Below are 25666 nucleotides of genomic sequence, written 5' to 3'. Positions count from 1 at the left end.
AAGGGGTTGAGCCTGGATTTGAACCTGAGGCTGTTAGACTCTCGTCCTATCATGGTAGAGACAAAGAAAGGAGTGGATGGGAGAGATCCTGACAGGGAAGAGAGACCTGGAGAAATAAAGACAAAGTCCATGGAGAAAAGCCAGAGAGAAGCAGAGAGATGCCAGCAAGAGGAGAGAGGAAAGATGGAGCAGGAAGAATAGAGACTCTTTCCAAGAGACGGAGGAAGAGTGACACAGAGAGAAAGATGTGCAAGTCAGCGGAAAAGCAGGGATGAAGTCGAGAGAGGAAGACAGCATGAAGGCTAGACTAGAGGCAGGGCCAGGAAGGGAGGCGTCAAGCAGGGGCCGTCCCAGGGCAGGCCCTATGTTTTTCGCCCCAGCTCTGGCTGGCTCCTCTGCAGCCATCTCTGACCTCTGTGCAGCACCCTGAGCTCTGTGCATGACAGCCTCCTGGAGAGGATGCTGCCTGGAATTAGGTGCTGGAGGAGCAGGAAAGGAGGCTGGATGGAGCTCCAGGGAGCCAGGTCCAGTGCTGCACAAGCGGACCCGCCTCCCTGGACAGGTCTCATGGTCTCAGGAGGCCTCAGAGGAGGTCTCACAGGCAGGAAAGCAAGGCCCAGAGATGGGAGGGGCTTGACTGAAGGAACAGGACACTGGGAAGGAAGAGACAATGACTGCATCTCTCGGGCAGGCTTCAGTGTCTGAGTTGAATACGAACAGCCAGTCAACAGCAAAAGCCACGAACTCCAATACATCCCCTCTTTTCCCTGCCCGCTGAAGCTCCAAATTTGAACACCCCACTGTGCCGCAAATAGTCGGTAAAGCCAAACCTGAGTGAGTGAATAGGAGCTGAGATTGAAGAGCACTAGGCGAGGAGTCAGCAGCCTGGATCCCTGGCTCTCCTTCACCCACCTGAGCCTCCAGGGCAAGGAGGAACTGTGGACACTTGTCTTAAAGGCTGGCACAGGGCTCAGGAGGACAGATGTAAAGACACACGGCTATAGGTCCCCAGCCTGTGCTGGATTTGCCTTTTCCTCTTCCCCCAGATGTCCTCATCTGTGACATGGGTTGGCTTGACTGCATGGGTTTTTCAGCTGCTGCTAGTTCTGACATCTGGTGATTTGATTGACACTAGTGGCTTTGCTAGACCAACTTGGCCAGTGGACCCAGGGCACTGTCTTCATTGGCAGGCAGAGAACTTAATCTCTGATATTTCTCCTCGTTAAAATTCAGCTTCATTAAGCACGAAACAGCTTGGAGGGGCTCGGGACTTTCCGCCCAAGGAGTTTGGGAATGGATGGAAAGGAGCGAGAGGAGGAGAGGGGGACTCTCCTCCAGGGTTCACTGTTGGGGGAGTCTCGGTTTAGGCCTGCTGTCTTGATTTGTAGTAATGATGTTCCTGGTGGCGCCTCCTGGCACAACACACCCTCCCTCTCCAATCACACACTCGCACACACTGATGTACCACACACCAGACACACTTGCACACACTGATGTACACCAAACACATACTTTCACAGATATATTCTTATGTTCATGCACCCACGCACACATACACCAGACACACTTGCACTCACTGATGTGCACTTAAATATACACTCACAAGTGTATTCATACATGTGTGCACATGCACACATACACACACGCTGTGTGGAAGAGAAAGCGTGTCTGGTTTCACAGGCTATCGGAGACAAACTTTCTGTTTATCTTGGAACTGGCTCCAATGAGCAAATTCTCTCCCCCTTGGAGCAGCCCTGGCATTCCTATCTTGCTTACTGGGAAGAAGGGAGCGAAGGATGAATTTCTTATCCTGTAATGGGGGTGAGGGGGGACTGGAAGGCAAGTTACAACAGCAAGTGTGAGCACAAGTGTGTGTGTGCGTCCCGCTAGCTGGGTGGCTGGGCTTGGCAGGGACCAGCAGCAGGAGTGATGCATCGCTGGAGGTCTTTGTTGATCCTTTCCACGTTAGGAAACAGTGTTCTTAAGGTTGATTTTGTGAGCTCAGGTTTCTCCTCCTTTCACTTGTTGATTGTACTGCCAAGGCAGTGTGCCAGAGAGAGAATCCCTCATTTACTCAAGGAGAGAGAGAGAGAGCCTGATCTGCTTCCTCAGAAGCAGGCTTAGAATACCAAAGCATGACTGAACAGCAAAGCTGCCTTGTCAGTGAGTACCCAACTTAGGAGCAGTAACGACACTGGCTATGTGTAGGGTCTCTCTTTCTCTCTGGGCCTGTAGCGCAGATGTCAGGAGCACAGGACTCACCACTAGACGACCTGGGTTAATACCCCTGATCTGTCACTCACCAGGTGCAAAATCCTGGGCAAGGTACTTAGTTCTTTGCGTCTCAGTTTCCTCATCTGCAAAGCAGCAATGGGAGCATTAGAGGCAAACACAGAAGCATTTGCAAGGACTATCCAAAGTAATCAATGGATAATACAGAGAGAAGTGTCCAGCCTGTGATGAGCCCTAGTAAGTGTTGGCTGTTATTATTCCCCTACACCTGGTTTTATGCTAAACCATTTCCAGACATTTTCCCTGTAGGATGCTTGAAGGGCACTCTGCAGTTATTCCCATGACGATCGTGTGGGTTGAATGACTTGCTCAAGGCCATTCAATTTGTTGGTGGCAGAGCGGGGACTGGAACTCACTGAAGTCAGTGAGCTCTCCTGTGGGGTGGGAGTGGTCTCCCCTTTCCTGCCGTGTCTTACCTGGGGATGCTTACTACCTTTACATTGTGGGCCAGAGGGAGGACAGTGGTCAGCGGCCTTTGAAACTCACTCAGCTCCACATAAGTGGGAGGTGAGACCTGGGAAACGTTCTTCCAGGTGGTGGTAGGGAGTTCCTTGTGGTGGGAGGTAATCAACGAATAGATTCACACTCATTTGAAATGGATGATCTTTCAGTGCTATTCATGCCACGCAGCACAGCAGTATGTGCTGAAGATGCAGGGGTGAGGGCCTGCTAACTGAATTTGTCGAGTGGTGTGAGGGTAATGAGCTTATGTAAAACCAGTGGACCAAAAATACAGACTAAGAAAACCCCAAGGCCGCACGATTAGTAATAGGGAACAAACATGCTATTTTCCCTCATTTTTTTTTCTTGTTGTTGCCATGAAGCGTTTCCTCTCATTCATCAGAAATAAAAGCCCTATGACAGTTGGACGTCCTCAGGGCCTGCACTGGCAGCCATTGAGTGGGCTGGAGGGGAGCTGGGGCCCAGAGACTCCTGAGTTCTAGGACTGCCTCTGCCTCTGCCTTGCTGGATTTGAACCCAGCTCGTCTGGCTGAATTCATAGCCTGTGCGCTTAACTCCACAGTACTCTGCACTTCCAGCTATGACGCAGAGGCTTCTGGGGGAGTCAGAGCTATTCAAGAATGGTGGGTGGGTATGGGGCTCTGGAGGTGGGCTGGGCTTCTGTGTGAGAGGCCATAGACAGACCTGCTTTTCTCTTCTGTTTTTGTCGCAGCCCACCCTCTGCTCCGGCCTGTCAAGGCCACCTGTGTGACTCTTTGGCAGGCTCTGTGGGTAGTGTGGACGGTGCCGTCATCCTGTTTGGCTGCAGGCTTGGCCATCCTCCATGGATTTTCCATGGCCCATTTGCTTTTCTTTTGCTTTAGGGGAGCTGATGGTTTGCACACCTGCCAGGCAGTTCTCCCCAAGGGGTCTTGGAGAGCCTGACCCACAGAACATGAGTGCCATAGCTCTGAAGGCAGCCCAGCCTACTTGAACCTTGGATCCTGGGATCCAGAGCCATTCATGAGCCACGTTGTTTCTGTAGTGAATCTTTACCCACTTCTCGTGAGGACAGCCTATCCAGGCCCTGTGGGACAGCAGGATTTAATGCCCAGAAGTAGAAAGACTAGGCTGGGCATCAGGGGGCCAAGGCTAGGATCTCTGTGCCCCTTCCTGACTGTAGCACTGTGGGCAAGTTGCCATCCCTCTCTGAGTCAGGGTTTTCTCATCTGTAACTTAGAAATGATCTCTTCCTTCCCTGCCCGGGGCACCTAGATGTTGTAAGAATCAAATGAGATAACACAGAGGTGAGAGTACTCAGTAGATATCAATCACAGACCTACTATATACATGGTACCCACTGACCATGTTGCACATGATCACAGTTCAAAGAAAACCAACCAATTAACTAACCAATGACCTACCAACTAATCAGCCTACCGACCAACTTACTAACAAACTGACCAACCAACCAACCAACCAACCAACCAACCAACCAACCAACCAATAAACGGAGTTGCCTCCCAACTAACCAAACAGTGGAGCTTAGCCTCTTGTTGGGAAGAGACCTACATTGAAAAGTCCCACAGAGAAATACCGAGCGCCCTTGCTTGGATGGAGAGGACGTGCCGCCATGACAGCCTCTGGTGGAGGGGCAGGGGTGGGAGCCGTGGGGCAGGGCCCTGATTCAGGGATTTTTCTGGCACTACCACTCCTCCCTTTCCCCGCTGCTCCCAGCCACACCCAGGCTCTGGCTCCCGAATGCATTCCCAGGGCCTCCACCTGGAACCTCACAACAGTCTCCTCATCGCAGCCTCTCCTTGGGCACACTGTGGCCAAAATGTCTCCTTTCTGAAGAGTGATGTGATAATGTCATTTCTCTGCTTAAAACCCCTTATGGTCTACTCCTGTGTTCTCAGCCCGGAGAAGCAGACTCTGCCACATTTCCAGAAGCACCCACCTTACTCACTGGGAGGTGATTGAAAACGTTATTTCCATAATAAAACAAGTGCAGGTAGAGAACAGGGGTGGACAAACTTGTGGAGGCGTGGCTACTCTGGGCTGCATGTCCAGACCCTGGGGGCTTGCCTTCCTCTGCCACTGAAGGGACTCTGGTGGGGAGCGTGGGAAGTGCTGTTCCTCCTGCTGGAAGGAAGGTCCTTTCCCACCTTCTGCTGCAGCGGCTCAGGCCATCTCTTTGTTGTGGACACTGTTCTGACAACCTACAGCCTGGCAGTGCCCAGGGCAGCATTGCCCACCTTGCCTGTCAGGGTGGCCTCTCCAGTGCGGCTCCTTGAGGCCGAGACTACAATTTGTCTTCCTTGGCACCTCCAAGGCCTGGCCCAGGGGCTGGCCCAGTGAGGGCCCTGGGGGGGTAGGTCCGTGAAATGAGAGATGCTCACAGTGGGGTCTGGGGCAGGGAAGAGAACAAAGGCAGCAGCGTGAGGCTCAGTCATGCCCTTCCTGCCCTCTGCTGCTCCTTTTCCTCAGTGGGCAGCTCCCCAGGGGGCGTCCCCCACGGGCCTGGTGGGGGCCTGGATGCATCTACAAGGAAATAGTAGTTTCATTTCAGGGTGCTCTTGGCCTGTTGGCCCTATTCTTAGAGGCAGAAGCGGAGGAGGGGAAGGTGCGTGGGCTCAGGACCCTACAGCTGCAGGTTCAAATCCTAGTTCCTCCACTTAATAGTTGCATGACCTCTGGAAAGCTATTCCTGCTGTTTTAGTTTCCTCATGTGTAAAATGAGAATAGTTACAGCCTCTTGCCCATAAAGTGACCATGTTCAAGTAAGTCACTGCGGTGCCCAGGCGCGGCCATTGCTTTCCTGGAGGCTCTCTAGTTGAATGGGGGGAGGGGATGGAAGGTGGGCTTCCTTGCAGCTCTGCTCCCTGCTCATTGGAGGATACAACTCTAAGGTGGGGATTGGAGGGGCTTTTTGGTTGTTCCACGTCTCCAAAGGCCATATCTCCGAAGTACCACATTTTATTTAACTTCAGAAAATTTGCAACCATCATCTGTCCCATTGGTGTCATAAGCTTCTCATTTGCTACTTTCTCTCTCTCTCTCTTTTTCCAAAGAAACACACCCACTAAGAAAAATGCTGTGGCAGGTTGTGAGCTTGTAAGTTTCAACAGAAGCATCAAGGTCTAATAGATCCTGCCCTCTTAAGTGAAGCCCCCGGAACGAGATGCCGATGCAGATTTTCAAGGGAAACAGATCCGGGCTTTCAAAACTCTCTACTCACAATGAAAATATAAAAAGACGGGTCTGAGGGAATAAAGGGAGAGATTTTGGGGGATGATTCTTTGGGAAGAACTGTACCCAGCCCTTTCCCTAGCATGTTGAGGGGGCATGAAGAGCTCCCTCCTCCACCTCATCTATGTTGCTGTAAAAGACATGATTTCATTCTTTTCTATGGCTGAGTAGTATTCCGTGGTATCTGTATACCACATTTTCTTTTTCCACTCATCGGTTGATGGGCACTTAGATTGGTTCCATGTCTTTGCAATTGCCGCCGCCTCAAGTTTAGTGGGAGGTGCTTCCTGCCTGTCCCTTTCAGGGTGGACACAGGGGACCTGCTGGCCAGCTCCTGTCTGAGAGGAGTAAAAGTTGCCTGACAGCTGAGCTGGCCACATGACGTGGCCTCTACTCGCAGAGGTGTGTGTCCCGTGGACCCTGTGTGAGCTCAGCACAGTGATGGGGCCAGCTCTGCTCCAAGGCTCCCCCGTCCTGCAGATAAGGGATGGGAATAGGACCTGCCTGGGGGCAGTCGGCTAAGGTCAGGGGAAGAGGGAAGGGGAAGGGAAGGGGAAGCAGACCCCCTGCCCTGGCTGATCTGATTTCAGGGCAAGGAGACCTTGCGTGGGATGGGGAAAGATTTCACTTTAAATCACATTGAAAGTTTTAATGATGACAAGGTATAAGACGCTTTTAGTTGCTGAGGTGACAGTGTCTGGCAGCTTAAGAGCTTAAGGTGATGACAGAGCTTTTTTTTTTTTTTTTGGTGGAGTCTCGCTCTGTCACCCAGGCTGGATGGAGTACAATGGCGTGGTCTCGGCTCACTCAAGCTCCACCTCCCGGGTTCGAGTGATTCTCCTGTCTCAGCCTCCTGAGTAGCTGGGATTACAGGCACCCGCCACCACACCCAGCTAATTTTTTTTGTATTTTTAGTAGAGAACGGGTTTCACCATGTTGGCCAGGCTGGTCCCTGTGCAAGCATGACACACAAATTCATAAAGCGTTCCATAATTTTTTGGCTGGGCGCGGTGGCTCACGCCTGTAATCCCAACACTTTGGGAGGCCGAGGTGGGTAGAGCACTTGAGGTCAGGAGTTTGATGACAGAACTTTTATTGCCTGAGTGATCTAAAGAGTCCTGAGCCCTTTGGGACTGTGGGAGAGTCCAGGGCAGGGGGAAACTCTTCATGGGATAAGTTTTAAATAAACAGTAGGAGACAGAATAGAGCCGCCTCATGGTTGAATTCTGTGAATCCAGCTTGGTAGAGACATCAGCTCACACACGAAACCAGGGAAGGGAAAGAGGCCGATGCCTTGGCCCAGGACAGCTCCCTTCCTTGTTGGAACCTGGTTTTCCCTGACTGTGAGATGAGGCGTGATCCCCCTCACCTAGGCATCTGCATTATCCCATCTCGGTCCCAGATATCCGCCCCACCCCATTTCCCTTACCTCCTAAGCTCCTAGGGCTTCAAAGACACTTGGGTCACGGCTGGGCGCAGTAGCTCACGCCTGTAATCCCAGCACTTCGGGAGGCCGAGGTGGGTGGATCCGTTGAGGCCTGGGTCCCAAGTGGGTGTGCATGGCAGCGCCCTCCCCGCAACCTGCCCTGGGCAGGGTCTGAGGAAGCAGCGTGCACTCTGATGTCCCCAGTCTCTGGTAGCCTCTATTTTACTCTCAACTTCTCTGAGTTTGAGACCAGCCTGGCCAACATGGCGAAACCCTGTCTCTACTAAAAATACAAAAATTAGCCAGGCATAGTGGTACCCACCTGTAACCCCAGCTACTCGGGAGGCTGAAGCAGGAGAATCACTTGAACCTGGGAGGCAGAGGTTGCAGCGAGCCGAGATCGTGCCATTGCACTCCAGCTTGGGTGAGAGAGTGAGACTCTGTCAAAAAAAAAAAAAAAAAAAAAAAAAAAAAAAAAAAAAAGATGAAAGATGAAAGAAAAAAGAAAAGAAACTTAGAAACTTAAGTTACCAAGACCCTGCCCTCACGGAACTAGGACTTTAGTGAAGAGAAAAAGGAACTAGACACAAAAACAAGTGCTGTAGGCTGGCAGGCCCACTGTGGACAAGGTGGAGCTGCTGTCTCGCCCAGGCAGGCAGAGAAAGCTGCCGCGGGGTGACCTGGAGACAGGGGCTAGGTGAGCCCTGAGGATACCTGCGGGGAGGCCCCAGCAAAGGCTCCGGGCAAAGGCCTGGAGGTGGGTGCACGCTGAGTGTGCTATGAAAGAGCAAGGGCCAGTGAGGGCAGGCTGGGGGGCTGAGAGCAGAAGGCACCAGGGGCCTGGAAGGCACAGGGCCTTGAGGACGGAGGTAAGGCTGATTTTGGCTTTGGCGGACTTGATGGTATGGGTGGTGGGTTCCAGGCACAGGAGACGGCAGATCTGAGTTTGAGGTGAGTGTGTCTCCAGCTGGGTCCTGACTAGGACTGAGCACACAAGGGCTGAACCTCGCAGGGCCCTGGCACATGCCTCTGCCCTGCTGTTGGGGGGAGAGCATCCTGGTCAGGTGCAGGATTTGTTTCAGACCAAGGGACACCTAGGGCAGCAGCTTCACTGAGGACATTAAGACAATGACTGAAACAGCCTCTTTCTTGAGCATTTACTGTGGGACAGGCAGGTGTTACGAGCCCTGTATGACTCATCCTTATGGCAGAGCTGGCAGGTGGGTTCCATTGTGATCCCCATTTTACAGATGGACAAACTGAGGTCTGGAATGGTTTAGTGCCTCACCTGAGGTCCCATGGCCAATAAGAGGTACAGCAGGATTTGAGCCCAAGTGCCTCATGGGAAGACCTGTCCTCCTAACCACTTCCTGCCTGGCTAAATTAACCAAAGGATAGATGTGAACAAGGAGGGGAGGGTTTTTTTTTTTTTTTTTTTTTTTTTTTTTTTTGAGACGGAATTTTGCTCTTGTCGTCCAGACTGGAGTGCAGTGGTGTGATCTCAGCTTACCACAACTTCTGCCTCCTGGATTCAAGGGATTCTGCCTCCTGGATTCAAGGGATTCTTCCAGTCGCCCAGACTGGAGTGCAGTGGCGTGATCTCAGCTCACCACAACCTCTGCCTCCCGGATTCAAGGGATTCTTCCAGTCGCCCAGACTGGAGTGCAGTGGCGTGATCTCAGCTCACCACAACCTCTGCCTCCCGGATTCAAGGGATTCTTCTGCCTCAGCCTCCCGAGTAGCTGGGATGACAGGCATGTGCCACCATATTGGCTAATTTTTTGTATTTTTAGTAGAGACGTGGTTTCTCTATGTTGGTCAGGCTGCTCTCGAACTCCCAACCTCAGGTGATCCACCCGCCTGGACCTCCCAAAGTGCTGGGATTACAGGCGTGAGCCACCATGCCCAGCCTGAGGTTTGCTTTTTGTCCTTGGAGCCTAGACCCCTCTGGGTAGATGGAGGCTCTGTTCATCTTTGAGCCATGAGGCTGGGTGCTGGGCATGATGGGCACCCAGAATGTATTTGCCAGCTCTCTTGAGGCCGATTGTTACCAAAGCACTTACTGAGCATCTGTTAAGAGCCAGATCCTTTGCCAGGCACTGCGGGTACTTGGGGGTGGGGTAGGAGCATGTTTAAGATTTAATCCGTGTCCTTTAAAGTTTTTGTTTAGCAAGATATTTTTGGTGGGCAAGATATTTGTTCAACGTTTATCAAGAAAATTTTATTGGTGTTTTATAACGTTATTACTAATCTTAGTAAAAGCCCAAAGGTAGATTTTATTTATGGCCATTTCACAGATGGGGTAGCCCGGTGCAGGGAAGGCAACCAACCTCCTCAAGCCAGTGGCCGAGCTGGATCCACCGGCAGCCGACCGCGTTTTCCGGATTCCCAAGGACCAGCGTTGCCTATGCAAAGTTTGTGTTTTCCCCTTATTTCAATAGTACATAACCTTCTGAAGGGACTTCTTGTTCATTAATACTGGCCAGGTGCCCGAATGCTATATGGGATTCGTTTAAACTCGGGCTCTGGCAAATTTGATTTTTACTGAAAATTACCCATTTTTTAACATTTAAAATGTTATCGAGCCATGTGGCCATTGCCGTCTTGGGCAGAAAACATCTTGGATGAATTTGCATTTTTAATTCTTGGCATTTTTATGTTGCTTTAGTTCCCAAAGAGCTTTTTTTCCTCTTAAAAAAAAAAAATTAAAGAAAGAAGGCAGCCCGCAATAGGGCAGAAATGCCAAGAGAACATAATAATAGTAGTAATGTGTGTTCCCTCGCTGCTAATTGCACCAAATTTTACCATGTGCTCCCGAAGCAAAACCTGCCTGCCGCTCTCCAAACCCAGCTTCTCCTGCAGCCACTTAACAGGGGTGAGATAATCGTTCCTTAATGCTGCTGCTTCTGAGGGTGGCTGCCATGGCTGGACCCTGCCTTTCAAGCACCAGGAGGCGGCACCTGGGGCCTCCATTATTTAAGAGCACAGCGTGCCTTCCCACCACCTTTGCCTGGTGCTGGGTGCTGAGGCTGGCCCAGGGCTCTCTCAGGATTGGGTCTCAGAGCCAGACAGGACTTTAAAGAACAGTGGGCATATTTCAGGTAAGGAAACGGAGCCTGAGAAGCAAGAGGGAATAGGGGCTCACTCTATTATTCAGCAGTGGTTTCTTGAGCACCTATTCCATGCCAAGTAGCGGGGAAGGACTTAGGCATGGCTCTGCCCTAATGTTGGGTAGAGGGCAGCCAAGCACCCAGAATACTTGGGCGCAGGTGGACAGGTGCTAGGGGAGTGAGTATGGGGGATGTGTGAGCCCAAAGGTGAGGCCCCATCTTCCCCCTGCTGGCTCTTTGCCACTGTACTCACAAAACCCCAGGCAGTATTTTGATTGCATTTACAATTGGGAAACCGAGGCCCTGTTCTGTCTCACGGTGCTGCCCTGGTGTGGAGGCGGGCCTTATGCTCACTGTATGCCTAAGAAGGCTGGGGCGCCCCACTCCACAGAAGCGCAGCCAATGCCCACCCACTGACACTGGGCCTCTGGACGCTGGAGAGATGGCAGTGAACAAAGCAGATGGGAGCCCTGCCTGCCCAGCACTGGCGTTGGGGTGATGGGAACAGAGACAACAAACAAGCTAGTCAGGAAAACGATTTCAGATGCCATCAGTGCACGCAGAGAAAAACAGGGCCACGCGAAACCGAGTGACCGGACCATGTGTGGAAGAGGCCAGATAGGCCTGGACATGAGCTGTGTGTATCCAAGGGACAGAAAAAAGGCCCGGAGGTCAGCCAGGGCGGATGTGGACTAAACCCTCAGCTTCTGCTTGGGCTCCACCATTGCTTGCTGTGTGACCATGGGCAAATGACTTAGCCTCTCTGTGCTTCTGCTTCCATGTCTATATAATGGAATAGTAATAGGACCTACCACATACGATTGTTATGCATATTAGAGAAAACTAAAGAAACACACACACACACACACACACGCGCGCGCGAGCTTGATCTATATCTCTATCTGTATCTATAGCTACCGCGCTTAGCCAAATGCCTGACCGAGAATGCGCCTTCAGTGTGCACAGCGGGGGACAATCTTTTCCTCTTCCATGGCCTGCGTGCAAATCCCACAATGCGCCAACCCTTCTTTCCCTCCAGCGACTCTGTGGGGCCATTGAGCCTGCTTCGCGAAGTGAGGAAGCCACATTTGAATTTGTTAAAACAAAAAACAAAAAACAAAAAACAACAAAAGCCCCAAACCAAACAAACACTGCGCGACACGGGACGCTGTTTCCTTCAGCCGGCGCCTTGCACAATATGGTGCGGTGGGCCGGGAACGCTTGGCCACAGATGGCGCGCTTGGTACCAGCCCTGTTTTCTAAATACCCGACTCCTCAGTGTAAATGATAGCGTCGCACACATGGTGCCGCTTGGCTCCCGGGAGGCTCCGGAGACCACGCTTTTCTTGGCCTGCCGCCCCGGGTCCAGCGTTCTCCCTCCAGATGGCGGGCATCAGAATCTCTCAAGACGCGGGGTGTGGCTGCTGACACTCGGGTTAAAAGCAGGGTCGTCCCTCGTCCTCGCGGGGCCAACCCGGACGACTCGTTCTCCCACCTGTGACCTCAGAGGGAATGCAGAATTGAGCAGCTGGTGGGATGGGGAGGGAGCCTCCGATGACATCGCAGTAGGGCTGAGACTTGAACCCAGCTCCTTTGGGGCCATGTTCTTGAATTCTGTCTCTTCTGGGACAAGTGTGCATTTTCAGGAGTCTACTGCTCAGCTCCCCTCAAAGGCACAAGGGGACGGGGGAGACAGGGACGTTCATCCCACAGGAAAGAAGTCTCTGGTTTTGTGCCATCCTCCGGCAGGCAGCCTGGCAGAGGGGGAGAAAGGCCAACTTGGCATCCATACACCCTGCAGGTTGAATTCTGTCTTCACTCTGTACTAGTGATTTCAGATCACTGAATCCAAAGCCCAGCTTCTTTATCTGTCAGATCAAACTAATGTACAAAGGGCAGGGCTGGTGGCAGGGGTGGGGGCACTCTGTCCCAGGCACAGGCAAGAAGGGGCACACTGTCTGCAGCGAACTGAAAACACTAAAACTGACTCAGACTGAACTGGCTTTTTATGGTCACTATGCACTGGCAGTTGTAAGCATCGTTGGTGATAGAATGTTCTTCCCTGAAATATTCTTTTGTTGGTCTAAGTTTGTAAATAATCACTGCATTTTAATAGTGAGTCTAAATATCACCTCCTTCAGCTTCACGTTCACATGGTTTGATGACTTTTCCTTCAATATGTATCATATTCTAGATGAAAGTTATGCAGTCAACCCCTAACATGCCCAGACTCAAGTACATGGGTTCATTTGGAGAGTAAGTGCCTAATAGCTTGGAACCATTCCCATGTACGTTGGGCACCTGGTGGTTCTATATATTTCTGCATTTAAACAGTTCATTTGAAATATAGCTATAACAGCATAGTGATTGATGAAAGACAGAGATGTAGTGACTTGGATTAAATGTGATAGTGCACGGAAGTACTCGTCCAAGGGCAACCCCTGGCACTGGGCTGTTGCTTAGTTAATGTGAGCTGCCTTTAATCTGGAAACACGGGCCCTTCAGTTGTAAAAATGGGCCTAATACCATCTTACAGAGTTGTGGTTCAAAGAGCAGCTCACGTAACTCCATGCAGTGTAGTTCGCTTTTCTGGAAAATGCAGATCAGAATATCTATTCCAGTGAAATCCAAGGAGGCCGGCTCTGTCAAGTGCCAGGTTGGGCTATCAGACCCTCTTCTCGGAGTCTGATCCAGTTCCACCCCGTATGTAACCCAGGGCTCCATTCCCCATTCTTGCCCTCTGCTTCTGGACCCGAAACTTGGCTTCCTAAGATTGGCTCTGCCAGAGGGCAAGGAGTCTGCTTCCCCATAGTAAATTGAGGTCATGGCTTGCAAGAAATAAAAACTGATGTTGTTAACATAAGCAAATGGCGCTTTAGTGGAAGGCTATCGTGGGGTGTCTGCGTGTTGGGGAATGGGGGAGCTCCTGAAATGAGGAGGAGCCCTGAGACCAGACTTGAGGGTGGGCAGAAACCAAAAGAACCTAAGAAGAGGAGGACCAGGCAGTAGGAAGTACAGATATAGTCTTGCACATGGAGTGGCCTGGCTGGGAGGTTACCAGCACCACATTTTAGCTGCTGCAGCTGCAGTGAAACCCCTCCTTCTGTCGTCACATGTGATAATCCCAGATTCAAAGCCTGAAAGGCAGGCATGGATTGGCTGAGTTTGGGTCATATTGTTCATCCCCTGCTTTACTAGGGAGTGGGGAGACCTAGAATGTGGTCCTCTAGGCTTCAAAGTGGGAAGCTTGTTCTGGAGTCGCTATCAGAGACCCCACTCTGAGGGAGAGCTAATTCCCCCAAAGAAACCTGAGAGGCGCTCTGGGAGGGGAATGGATGAAAAGTGCACAAAACTCACCCTTAGCTCTTTCTTCTCTCCAGGTCCCTTAGTCCCTCCAAGGGAGGTTCTCACAATATCTGACGGATGTGAAGGACTTGACTTCTAGACCTGTGTCTGAGTTGGGTAATGTTTCTGTCTGAATTACAGAGAGCCTGGGATTTTGTTGCTTATGGTCTGAGAGCTGGGTGAGGGTGAGGAAAGACAACTTGCCTTGAATAAGCTTCCAGTGCACGCAGAGTTTGTACTGTGCACTTCACATCCATTTATCTCTTTTAAATGATAACCAGAGCCCCTGGACATATATATTATGATTCCTATTTTGCAGGTGGAAAACAGGTTCAGAGGACTCAAGTGAAATTACTTATTGTTTCATTTAGGACTCTTGGATGTAACTATCAGAAATGGGTTCTAGTTAAATTAAGTCAAAGGTTAAAGTGGAAGGAAATGGGCCTGATAGAATTGAAGGGAAGCAAGTGAATCAGATTTGGAAAAGACAGCAACCGGTACTTCCTTTGGGATCCAAGTAGCAAAAACCAATGGTGACTTTTAGGGAAAATTAGTTCCAGGATTTTCCTAAACCTGTGCCATTGGGAGAGACAGTGACTTTCCTGGGCATATCACCTGGGCAGTCTCATACACCCCCTACCCTTAGAAGGGCCCTACACTGCGTTTAGTGCTCTGCTGTTGCTATATTGAAATTCTTAATAATTTTGTACAAGGGACCCCGCGTTTTCATTTTGCGCTGGGCCCTGCAAGTTATGTAGCTAGTCTTGCTTTGTTTAGGTGAATGCAAGGCATACTGATTGACAGTCCTATCAAGATTGCATACAATGGTGATGAGGTATTTTCCTAAATCAATACTGGGAATGTTACCACACCAAGTGGGGGTGGGGGCAGGAGGGTGTGGATGCTGGTCAGTCATGCAGACCACAGGTATTCACTAGAGTTCATACCTGGTCAGCCCAATATCCCCACACATCCTTTCTCTCATACACACAGTGTTACCTTGCATCATGTCACTTCTACCCAAAGTTCATTGACTGGTAGTCACAGGAGTTTGAGATGACTGCAAAGGAGGCTGGAAAATGAAGTGCTCAGGATGAGGAAATGAGATGGAAGAGCATCTAACTAGTCCCTGCCACAGCCAATTTGCCCATAACCATAAGCCACCCCAAATTACATACTACGTGTTGTATATTATACATATTGTGAAATCATTGTCAAGGGATGAGACAAGATTGACAGTTGAGATCAGGAATGAAGAAAAAAAATAAAATGAGTGCCTTGTATAAACATATGATTGCAAATGCTTTCAAATTAATATTATTGTTGACACAGCTCTTTGCATCTAGGTATAGGTAAAAAATAAATTCAAAATACTTATTGGAATTAAAAACAAAATCTCTCAGTAGATGCAGTCAGACACAGCTGAGAAAAGAACAAATGAATTAGAAGACAGAACTGATTAAGACTCTAGTACATAGACTTAGAGATATAAACTATTAAAGGCATGGAAAATATAAAAGAGAACCTAAGAAAATTTGAAGACAGAATGAGGTATGTCAGCATACGACGAATAGGATGGAAAATATGGAATAGATATCAAATATGAAAGAAATAGCAATTATAAGAGAAATGAAGAGACATAAAATAGAGAATGAGAAGCTTCAACATAAATCTAACAGGATGCAAATTATTGAAATAGAAAATATGAAAGGGAACTTAAGAGATATAGAAGACAGAAAATGAAGTTCCAACATATGTCAAGAAGGAGAGGCCAGAGTAAAAGACAGTGAGCCAGTATTTAAAGAAATAAGAAGCCTGGGCAACATGGTAAAATCCTATGTCTACAAAAAATTTTTCTAAAAATTAGCCGGGAGTGATGGTGTACACAGTAGTCTCATTACTTGGGAGGCTGAGGCAGGAGGATCACTTAAGTCTGGGATGTAGAGACTGCAGTGAACCACGGTTGGGTCACTGCCCTCCAGCCCTAGCTGATAATTTTTCAGAAGTGCAAAAATACTAATTAAATTTCATGTTTAGGTGTTTTTCAGTGGAAGTGTAGAATATCAAGGATAAAGAGAAAATCCTGAAGGCCAGCCAGTAAGACATAGGTTATCTTCAATAGAACAGTAATCGGATTGTCAGCCAACTTCTCAAGAACACTACCATATGCAAGAAAAAATGATATAGTATCTTTGAAACTGAGAGAAAATAATTGTGAATCAAACTATAATTTAAGGGCAAGGATAACATAAGACATTTTTGGATAAAGCAGAACACAGAATAGATACTAAATGTATCATGTGTGAATGCTTCCAAATATAATTATTAAATGAAGAATCTAAGCAAAAAAAAAGAAAAAAAAAAAAAAGAAATCCAGAGTGGGATGCAATACAAAATAAACAACATTAAAATTTAAGGGTAAACACTAGAATCATAGAATGCATAACATCTGAACCAGTAGTAGAAAATAAAAGACTTGATCAATCCAACAAAGTAAATAAAAGGAGAAAAACCAAAGAGGATAAAAAAAAGTGTGAAGGTAAAAATAAATCCACATACATTACTAACCATAACAAATGCAAGTAGGTTAAACTGACAATTAAAAGACAGGCTTCAGATTACATTAAAAATTTATAAGTATATGATGATTATAATATACACACCTAAAACCTTCAGGAGACATTTAAAAATTAAGGCATAGAGAGTAGAAATACTAGGCATTTGCTGATCCAAAGGAAGTTAGTGTGATGTTTGTAATAACAGACAAAATAGAATTGAATGTGAATAGCATTAAAAAGTAATATTTAAAGACACCTATTTCATATTGCTAAAAAGAATAATCCAGCAAGATGACATAACAACCATTACTTTGTATGTAACTAACTATACAGCCTCAAAATATAAAGAGCAACAGCTCTCAGAATGACAGGGTGTAATTGATAAAAGTTGTAACAAGATAGGTTCTAATATCCACTTCCCAGGAATGGATTGATCAGACAAACAAATAATAAGTAAGAATATAGAAAAACAAGTGTGACCTGGTAGAAAATAAATACAAACATTCACATCAGAGACCGTACATTATTTTCTAACTGGCATTGTTTACAGAAAATAATAGTATCTCGGACCATTAAGGAAGTTACAGCACATTCCAAATAATGGCCAATATACAACCCACATCCTCTGACCAAAGTGAAATAAAATGTTAACGATAAAAAGTTAGTTATTTCCCCTGTATTTGGAAAAATTAAATATAAATCATACTTGTAAATAATCCATGAATTAAAGAGGAAACTCATAGGAGAAAACGATAAAATATGTGGAACTGAATTACAATGAAATCATTACATATAAAAACTTGAGCGATACAAGTAAGTTTGTACTTAGAGGAAAATTAATAGTATCATGTGCATTTATTAAGGGACAAAAAAAGTCTGAAAATAAATGAGTTAGGTGTATAATTTAAGAAGCAGCAAAAAGAATAAATCACCCCTCCTCCAAATAGTCTTCTGCAAGGAGACTAGAAGTGGAAATAGTAGATATAATTAGATTTATCACCTGATTAAACTCATCTAAACCTTCTGTGTTCTCCACATTGATCAGTTTTGCATTGATGGAGCCTGTAGAATTGAGTATGGTTGTGATAAGGATTGTCATCTCTGTATCTTTCAAATATTTAGTGATTGCAATTCTCCCACGAATGTGGTATTTATTTTTATCTTTTCATTTGGAAATAAGTTCAAACTTGCAGAGAAGTTGCAAGATAGTACACATAACTACTTCTGAATCATTTGACAGTACACTGGTGACATTATGTCCCATCATTACTGAATGCTCCAGTATGTATTTTCTTAAAAAAATTACAAAAAGAAAAGTAGAAAAAAGTTATGCTCTTATATAGTCACAATACGAGTATCTGAAACAGAAAATTATCATTCATATATTACTACAATCTATTCATAGACTCCATTCAGTCCTACCAGTTATCTCAACAATGTTTCACATAGCAAAAAGACTCAGAGTCACGTGTTGTATTTAGTTTTCATGTCTCTTTAGTTTTCTTAAGACTGGAACTGTTTTTCAGTGTTTCCTTGACTTTCATATCCTTGACATTTTAGAAGATTTCAGACCAATCATTTTGTAAAATGCCCAATCAACTTAGCCCTGTCTGCTGTTTCTTCATGATCAGATTCAGGAATATGCATCTTTGTCAGGAATGCCACAGTAGTGGTGTTGTGTTTGCCTCTCTTCATGCTGTATTAGCCTGCTCAAGCTGCCATAACAAGAAGTCATAGATCAAGTGGCTTAAATAACAAAAATTATTTTCTCATGGTTCTAGAGGTTAGAAGTCTGTGGACAAAGTGCTAGCCAGCTCCTTTTGTGGCAAGGACTGACTTATTGACTTGTAGATGGTTACCATCTCACTGTGTCTGCACATGGCCTCTTCTCTGTGCAAGATTGGAGAGAGGGAAAGAGAGCTCTGTTGGCTCGTTCTCTCTTTATAAGGACAGCAGTCCTGTTGAATTAGGGTCTATCTAATGACTTCATTTAACCTTTATCATATCCTCACACGCCCTATCTCCAAACATATCACATTGGAGGTTAGGGTTACAAAATCTGAATTTTGACGAAACACAGTCAGTCCATAACACATATTATCAGGTGGCATATAACTTGGTTTGTTTCATTACTGGCCTTTATTGCAGGTGGTATCTGTCAAGTTTCTCTAGTGTAAAGTTCTTCATTTTCCTTTTGTAATTAGTAACTGTTTTGTGGAGGGACACTTGGAAATTATGTAAATATTCCACTCCTCAAAAAATATTTATTAACACATTTTATCATCGATTGATGTTTCTTGAAATTAATTATTATCATGATGGCTGCCAAATGGCAATTTTCTGATTCTACCATTCCTTGTACATTAAGGCATGCTATTTTGAAGAAAAACCTTCCTTTCTTCTCATTTAATTAATTTAATTTACAGCAGCATAGGCTCATGAATTCTATTTTATTCAATGGTTATAATCTGTTATCACTATATTGGTTCTCAAATTGTCCCTTATTTGGCCTTTCCATGAAGGACTAATTGGTACTGGATTAATTCTTTCACCATAAACAACTAGAACACTAGACAAAACCTATAAAACGTCTTCAGACGTTTGACAACAGGCAGAGCAGGATAGTGATCTCTAGAAATCATGAACAAACAACACAAACCCTATCATTACCCTCAGTTTCTTTCTGGAGGAATTTTATAACCCTGATGCAGGGAAAGGGAATTCAAGCAGAGCACAGCAGATTTGTTGAGCTAAGGCAACAAAAATCAGAGTTCAAGGAGGACTGAGGTGGTTAGAATTTGTGGAACAGAGTATCAGAGAAAAGGTGGCTACACGGAGAATGTGCTCCAGAAATCTCTGAGGAGCGCCATGTGTCTTTGATTGAATACTGCTCTATACATGCATAGGGTTAGACTCTATGAGCCTGGGCAAAGAAAACCATGGGAGACAAAGCAATTACTGTTGAGTGGTAAGTCAAACAACTACCACAACCCACAGAGTTGTGAATTATTGAAGTTCCAACCAACCAGAGTGAAGGGCCCTTGTTCAGTACTGAGAGCGCTGAGTAGCAACTCTAGAAAGGCCATGACTTAAGAGTAGGGCCAAATGAACCACACGGTAAAATCAAGTCTACGCTTACTCTAACAAGGTTTTCTGACAAGCCTCGAAAGGGTAATGCTAAACTGCAAGTAAGTTAACTGCTTGCCAGAACAAAGTCAGTGCTCTGAAGAAAGCAAGCAAAATCCAGCCACTCTACAATAGAACACTCACAAAGTCCAGCAGCCAGCAAATAATTACCAGATATGTGTAAAAGCAGAGAATAATAGTGCCCATAGCCAGGAGAAAAGGGTCAGTCAATAGAGACAGATTCCATTCCATTCCATATATGTACATTCACATATATTCACATATATACATTCATATATATACTAAAATATTCATATATTTTAGTATGTAAAAGAACTACCAAGCAAGGACTACATATATATGAATATTTTAGTATTTTAGTATATAAATGAATATTTTATCATTCACGTATGAGTTTATCAACATATATATGAATGAATACTAAAATATTCTACATATTTTAGTATTTTTATATATTCATACATATATTCATACATATGAACACACTCATAAACATACATATGAATGAATATGAAAATATTCGACATAACGTATATATGTTGATAAACTCTTATAAATATGCTAAAGAATTAAAAACAAGACAATGACAAGAGAAATGGAAACTATAAAAAAAGCCAGTGGTGGTTCTAGAGCTAAACACTGCAATGTATGAATTAAAAACACTTACTGGATCTACTTAACAGTATATTAGAAACTGCAAAAGAAAAGATGAGTAAGCCTGATGACACAGTAATAAAAAGTATTCAAAGGACAGAAAGAAAAAGGCTGAAGGAATGGACAGAAGCCACAATGACCCGTGGCACAATACTACACAGTCCAGAATATCTCAGAGTATCTCCAAATCTGGAGTCTGAGAGAGAGGAGGGAGACAATGGGGCAGAAAACAAATTTGAAGAAATAGTCAAAATTTCTCCAAATTTGGTGGAAAATACGAAGCCACATATTTACGAGTCTCAATGAACCCCAAGCAAGATTAATAAAAAGAATCTCTCAAAACCAATGAAACAGAAAAATTCTGAAAGCTTTCAGAAGAAAAAGACATATTACATACAGGACAACAGAGACCAAAAGGTCTTCTGGCTTCTCTCAGCAGCAGTACAAGCCAGATACTATAAAGACATATTTAAAGCGTTGAAAAAGCAAAAAAGCAACCAAACCTTGCCACCTAGAATTTTATATCCAGCAAAAAATCCTTCAAAATGAGAAGGTGAAATAAAGACATTTTTAGACAGGCAAAAGCTAAGAAAATGTGTCACCAGCAGACCTGTACTAATCCAATATATGTCAAACCAAGTTTTTCAGGCTGAGGGAAAATCATTCTATGTGGAAATTCAAATCTACAGAAAAGACGAGGGTCAGAAACTGCAAATAAGTAGACATTAGAAGGACATTTTTTCCCCATTTAAATTTTTCAGAAAAGAAAACTGTTTAAACAAACATGATAACACACTGTGGGATTTATAATACATATATAAATGAAATATATGGCAACAGTAGTACAAAGGATGTGGGAAGGAAAATGAAAGTATAGTGTTTTAAGGTTCTTATATCACATGTAAACTTATATGATACCATTAGAAGATAGTCTGTGATAGTTTAAAGAAGCATATTATAAACTCTAGAGAAATCAATAAAAATAAATTGAAGAGACAGAGCTACCAAGCCTATTGAGATGATGAAATGGAATACTAAAATATTCAATTAAGCCAAAAGAAGGCATGAAAGAGAGGAAAAGGAACAAAGAATATACTGAATAAATATGAAAGAAATGGCAATAGAGTAGATTCAAATCCAACTACATCATTAATTATGTTAATTGTAAAAGTGCTAAACAGTCCAATTAATAGGTGAATATCTTCTAGTCTACAACTCTATGCTGTGTACAGAAAATAAGACTTCAAGTATAAAGAAACATTAAAAAAGTCAAGTGATGTAACTAGAGTCACAATGCAAAGACTAATAAGGAAGTTGAAGTGGCTGGATTAATATGAGATAAAGTAGACTTCAACTTAAAGGATATTACCAAAGATAAGAGTGGGCATTTGCAAATTTTAAATGGCCAATTCATTAGGAAGATATCCTAAAGAATATAGTTCTAGATGCATATGAATCTAATAACAGAATGTCCAACTACTTGAAAAAAATTGGACCGAATTAAAATGAAAAGTAGACAAATGTACAATTAGAGTTGAAGATTTTCAACACTATTCTCTCAGTAATTGATAGAACAGAAAATAAATTAGTAAGAATATAGCAGACTCAAGGTCAGGTGCAGTGGCTCACACCTGTAATCCCAGGACTTTGAGAGGCAGAGGCGGGTGGATCATGAGGTCAAGAAATCAAGACCATACTGGCCAATATGGTGAAACAGCGTCTCTACTAAAAAAAAAAAACTAGCTAGGCATGGTGGCACATGCCTGTAGTCCCAGCTAGTCAGGAGGCTGAGGCAGGAGAATTGCTTGAACTTGGGAGGCAGAGGTTACAGTGAGCCAAGATCACGCCACTGCACTCCAAACTGGCAACAGAGCAAGACTCTGTCTCAAAAAAACCCCCAAAACTAAAATAAAAACACAAAAAGAGAATATAGCCGACTCAAATAATCAACACCATCAACCTGCTTGATATATTTGTTATTGACTGCTACACACAACATGAAGCAAGAAAATACATTTTTTTCAAGTGCATCATTTATTAAGATAGGTTATATGCTGAGTCATGAAATAAGTCTCAATAAGTCTAAAAGGGTTGAAATCAACAAAGTGTATATATATATATATATATAAAATTATTATTTTTTTTTCAGTCGGAGTCTCACTCTGTTGCCCAGGCTGGAATGCAGTGGTGCAATCTCGGCTCACTGCAAGCTCTGCCTCCCAGGTTCATGCCATTCTCCTGCCTCAGTCTCCCGAGTAGCTGGGACTATAGGTGCCTATCACCATGCCCCGCTAATTTTTTTTTTTTTTTTTTTTTTGTATTTTTAGTAGAGACAGGTTTCATCATGTTAGCCAGGATGGTCTTGATCTCCTGACCTCGTGATCCGCCTGCCTTGGCCTTCCAAAGTGCTGGGATTACAGGCTTGAGCTACCGCGCCCAGCCAACAAAGTATATTCTCTGACCACAATGAAATTAAATGAGAAAGCAATTTTTAAAATAAATCTGAAAAATATCCAACTATTTGGAAATTAAACAACATACTTTTTTTTACACTTTAAAATAATCCATGGGTCAGAGAAGAATCATAAAGGAAGTTAGTGTTTTGAATGGAAACAAAATAAAAACAAAAGATAAAATTGTGAGGTTTATATTTTTTAGAGGGAAACAATTTTTTAAAATACTTATATTAGAAAAGATGTAAAGAGGAAAAATGTAATATAACCTAAGATTTCATGTTAAGAAACTAGAAAAAGAAAAGCAATGAAAACCCAAACTAAACAGAAAGAAGGGAATAAAATATTTAAGAGCAGCAGTCAGTGAAATAGCAAATGTAAAAACAATGGAGAAATCCATGAAACCCAAAGTTTGTTCTTCAAAAAGTTAGATGAATTGATACATTTCTGAATTGACTGATCAAAAAAGGGCATCTATGTCGAGACCACCCTGGCTAACACAGTGAAACCCCGTCTCTACTAAAAATACAAAAAATTAGCTGGGTGTGGTGGCGGGCGTCTGTAGTCCCAGCTACTTGGGAGGCTGAGGCAGGAGAATGGGTGAACCCAGGAGGCAGAGCTTGCAGTGAGCAGAGATCATGCCACTGCACTCCAGCCTGGGCGACAGGGTCAGACTCCATCTCAAAAAAAAAAAAAAAAAAAAAAAAAAAAAAGAAAAAAAAATATAAATAAATAAATAAAATAATAATAAAAAAGGGCATCTATGACTCTTTACCACATCAGGAATAAAATAGAGTCTATCACTAGAGTCTGTAGACATTAAAAGGATACTAAGAAACTATTATGAAAGTCTTTGTATCAATAATTTCAACAACTTACCTAGAATTAATAAATTCCTTGAAATATACAATTTATCAGAAGAGACACAAGAAAAGACAAATATCAATAATTCTGTATATATTAATATTAAATTAAATAGAATTAAAGACCTTCCCACAGAGGAACTTCATGCCCAGACAGTTTAATTGGCAAATTCTGTTGAATATCTAAGGGAGAAAAGATAATACCAATGTTATGTAAACTTTCTCAGGAAGCAGATGAAAAGGGAATGCTTCTCCACTGACATGATAGCATGATAGGAAGATAATACAAAGCAAATATTAAAAAAAGTACTGACTGATTTCCTTCATGAATACTGAGGTAACATCCTTAACAACATTTGTCAAATTACATTTAGAAATATTGACAGGAGGCCAGGTGCGATGGCTCAGAGGCAGGTAATCCCAGCACTTTGGGAGGCTGAAGTGGGTGGATCACAAGGTCAGGAGCTAGAGACCAGCCTGGCCAATATGGTGAAACCCTGTCTCTACTAAAAATACAAAAATTAGCTGGGTATGGTGGTGTGTGCCTGTGGTTCTAGCTACTTGGGAGGCTGAGGCAGGAGAATTGCTTGAACCCGGGAGGTGTAGGTTGCAGTGAGCCCAGATTGTGCCACTGCACTCCAGCCTGGGTGACAGAGAGAGACTCCATCTGAAAAAAAAAAAAAAAAAAAAAAAAAAAAAAAAAAAAAAAGAAAAGAAAAGAAAAGAAAAGAAATATTAACAGGATACAGTTAATATGGAAGGTTGTTTTGATAGTCAAAAAACAAGCAATGCAATTCACAATATTACCAGAGAGAAATGATTATCTCAATAGATGCATAAAAATCACTTGATAATGTGTGACATTCATAGATTACAAAAACTATCAGAAAAGTTGGAAGAAGAAAGCTTTCTGAACACATTAAAGGGCGTCTATGAAAAACATGGCTAACACCATTCTGAAAAGACCAGATGTTTCTCCCTGAGATCAGGGACAGGTAAGGATGATAATTTTCACCATTTATTTTCACTGACTTGAGGTCCTAGCCAGTGCAATAAAACAAGAAAAGGGAATAAAAGGCATAGCAATTGAGAAGAAAGAAAGAAAACCATCTTTATTTGCAGATGACGTGATTATGTGCATAGAAAATTCTAAGAAATCTGAAAATGCTACAAAGTGAGTAATGAAGATTTCTTGTTACAAATATACAAAAACTAATGTATTTCTATATACAAGCAAGAATAATTGGAAACAAAATAGGAATAAATTGAAGAAAAGTAATGCTGAACACTACATAATACTTTCGAAGGAAATTAAAGAAGATATAAATATACGGACAGGTATACATGGTAAGAATCAAAGCTGTTAAGACACCTGAGAGTTTTTTTTCCCTCCCCTGACAATACTCTAACATCAAACTTGTGTGGCTTTTCTGTACCAATTTTCCAATTCTCCAGCACACACTGGATATCTGACAATTCAATGCAATTCTGACACCAACTCCTGGAATTAGTTAAGGTGTAGCCAACCTCCACCCAAAGACTGACCTACTTTAGATGCCAGATGCAAAGGGGTTACCCAGGCTCCTCATATTTCTGCCCAATAGAGTACAAATTTGGGTATTCCCACAATTTCATTTTCAATGATTTTCTAGAACGGCTCACCTGATTAAAAAAAGTATTCTATGGGTTAATGATAAAGGCTAATACTCAGAAACAGCCAAAGGAAAGAGATGCAACCAATGGGGCAGAGCTACAGAGGCTCCCCTGTTCTCTGCAGGGGCTCTGCCCTCCCGGAACCTTGGTGTGTTCTCCAACCCAGAAACTCCTGGAGTTTCCTTGTTCAAAGGTTTTCCTAGGACTCTTAGCTGGTTGGCGGGTGGGCCTGGAATTTTCAACACTCTAGTCACTTGGTCCTTCTGGTGACCCACTGCATCTGAGAGGCCTCACCCTAAATCACCTCATTAGCATAAACTCAGGTGTAATTGACGAGGAGTTGTTAAGAATAACAAAAGAAGGGCCTGCAGAGCAGTGGCTCATGCCTGTAATCCCGGCACTTTGGGAGGCCGAGGTGGGTGGATCACTTGAAGTCAGGAGTTCGAGACCAGCCTGACCAAAATGATGAAAC

This window comes from Chlorocebus sabaeus, chromosome 24, assembly GCF_047675955.1.
Source record: "Chlorocebus sabaeus isolate Y175 chromosome 24, mChlSab1.0.hap1, whole genome shotgun sequence".
Lineage (NCBI taxonomy): Eukaryota > Metazoa > Chordata > Mammalia > Primates > Cercopithecidae > Chlorocebus > Chlorocebus sabaeus.
The sequence above is the reverse complement of the archived record's forward strand: the minus strand, read 5'-3'. Positions refer to the sequence as shown.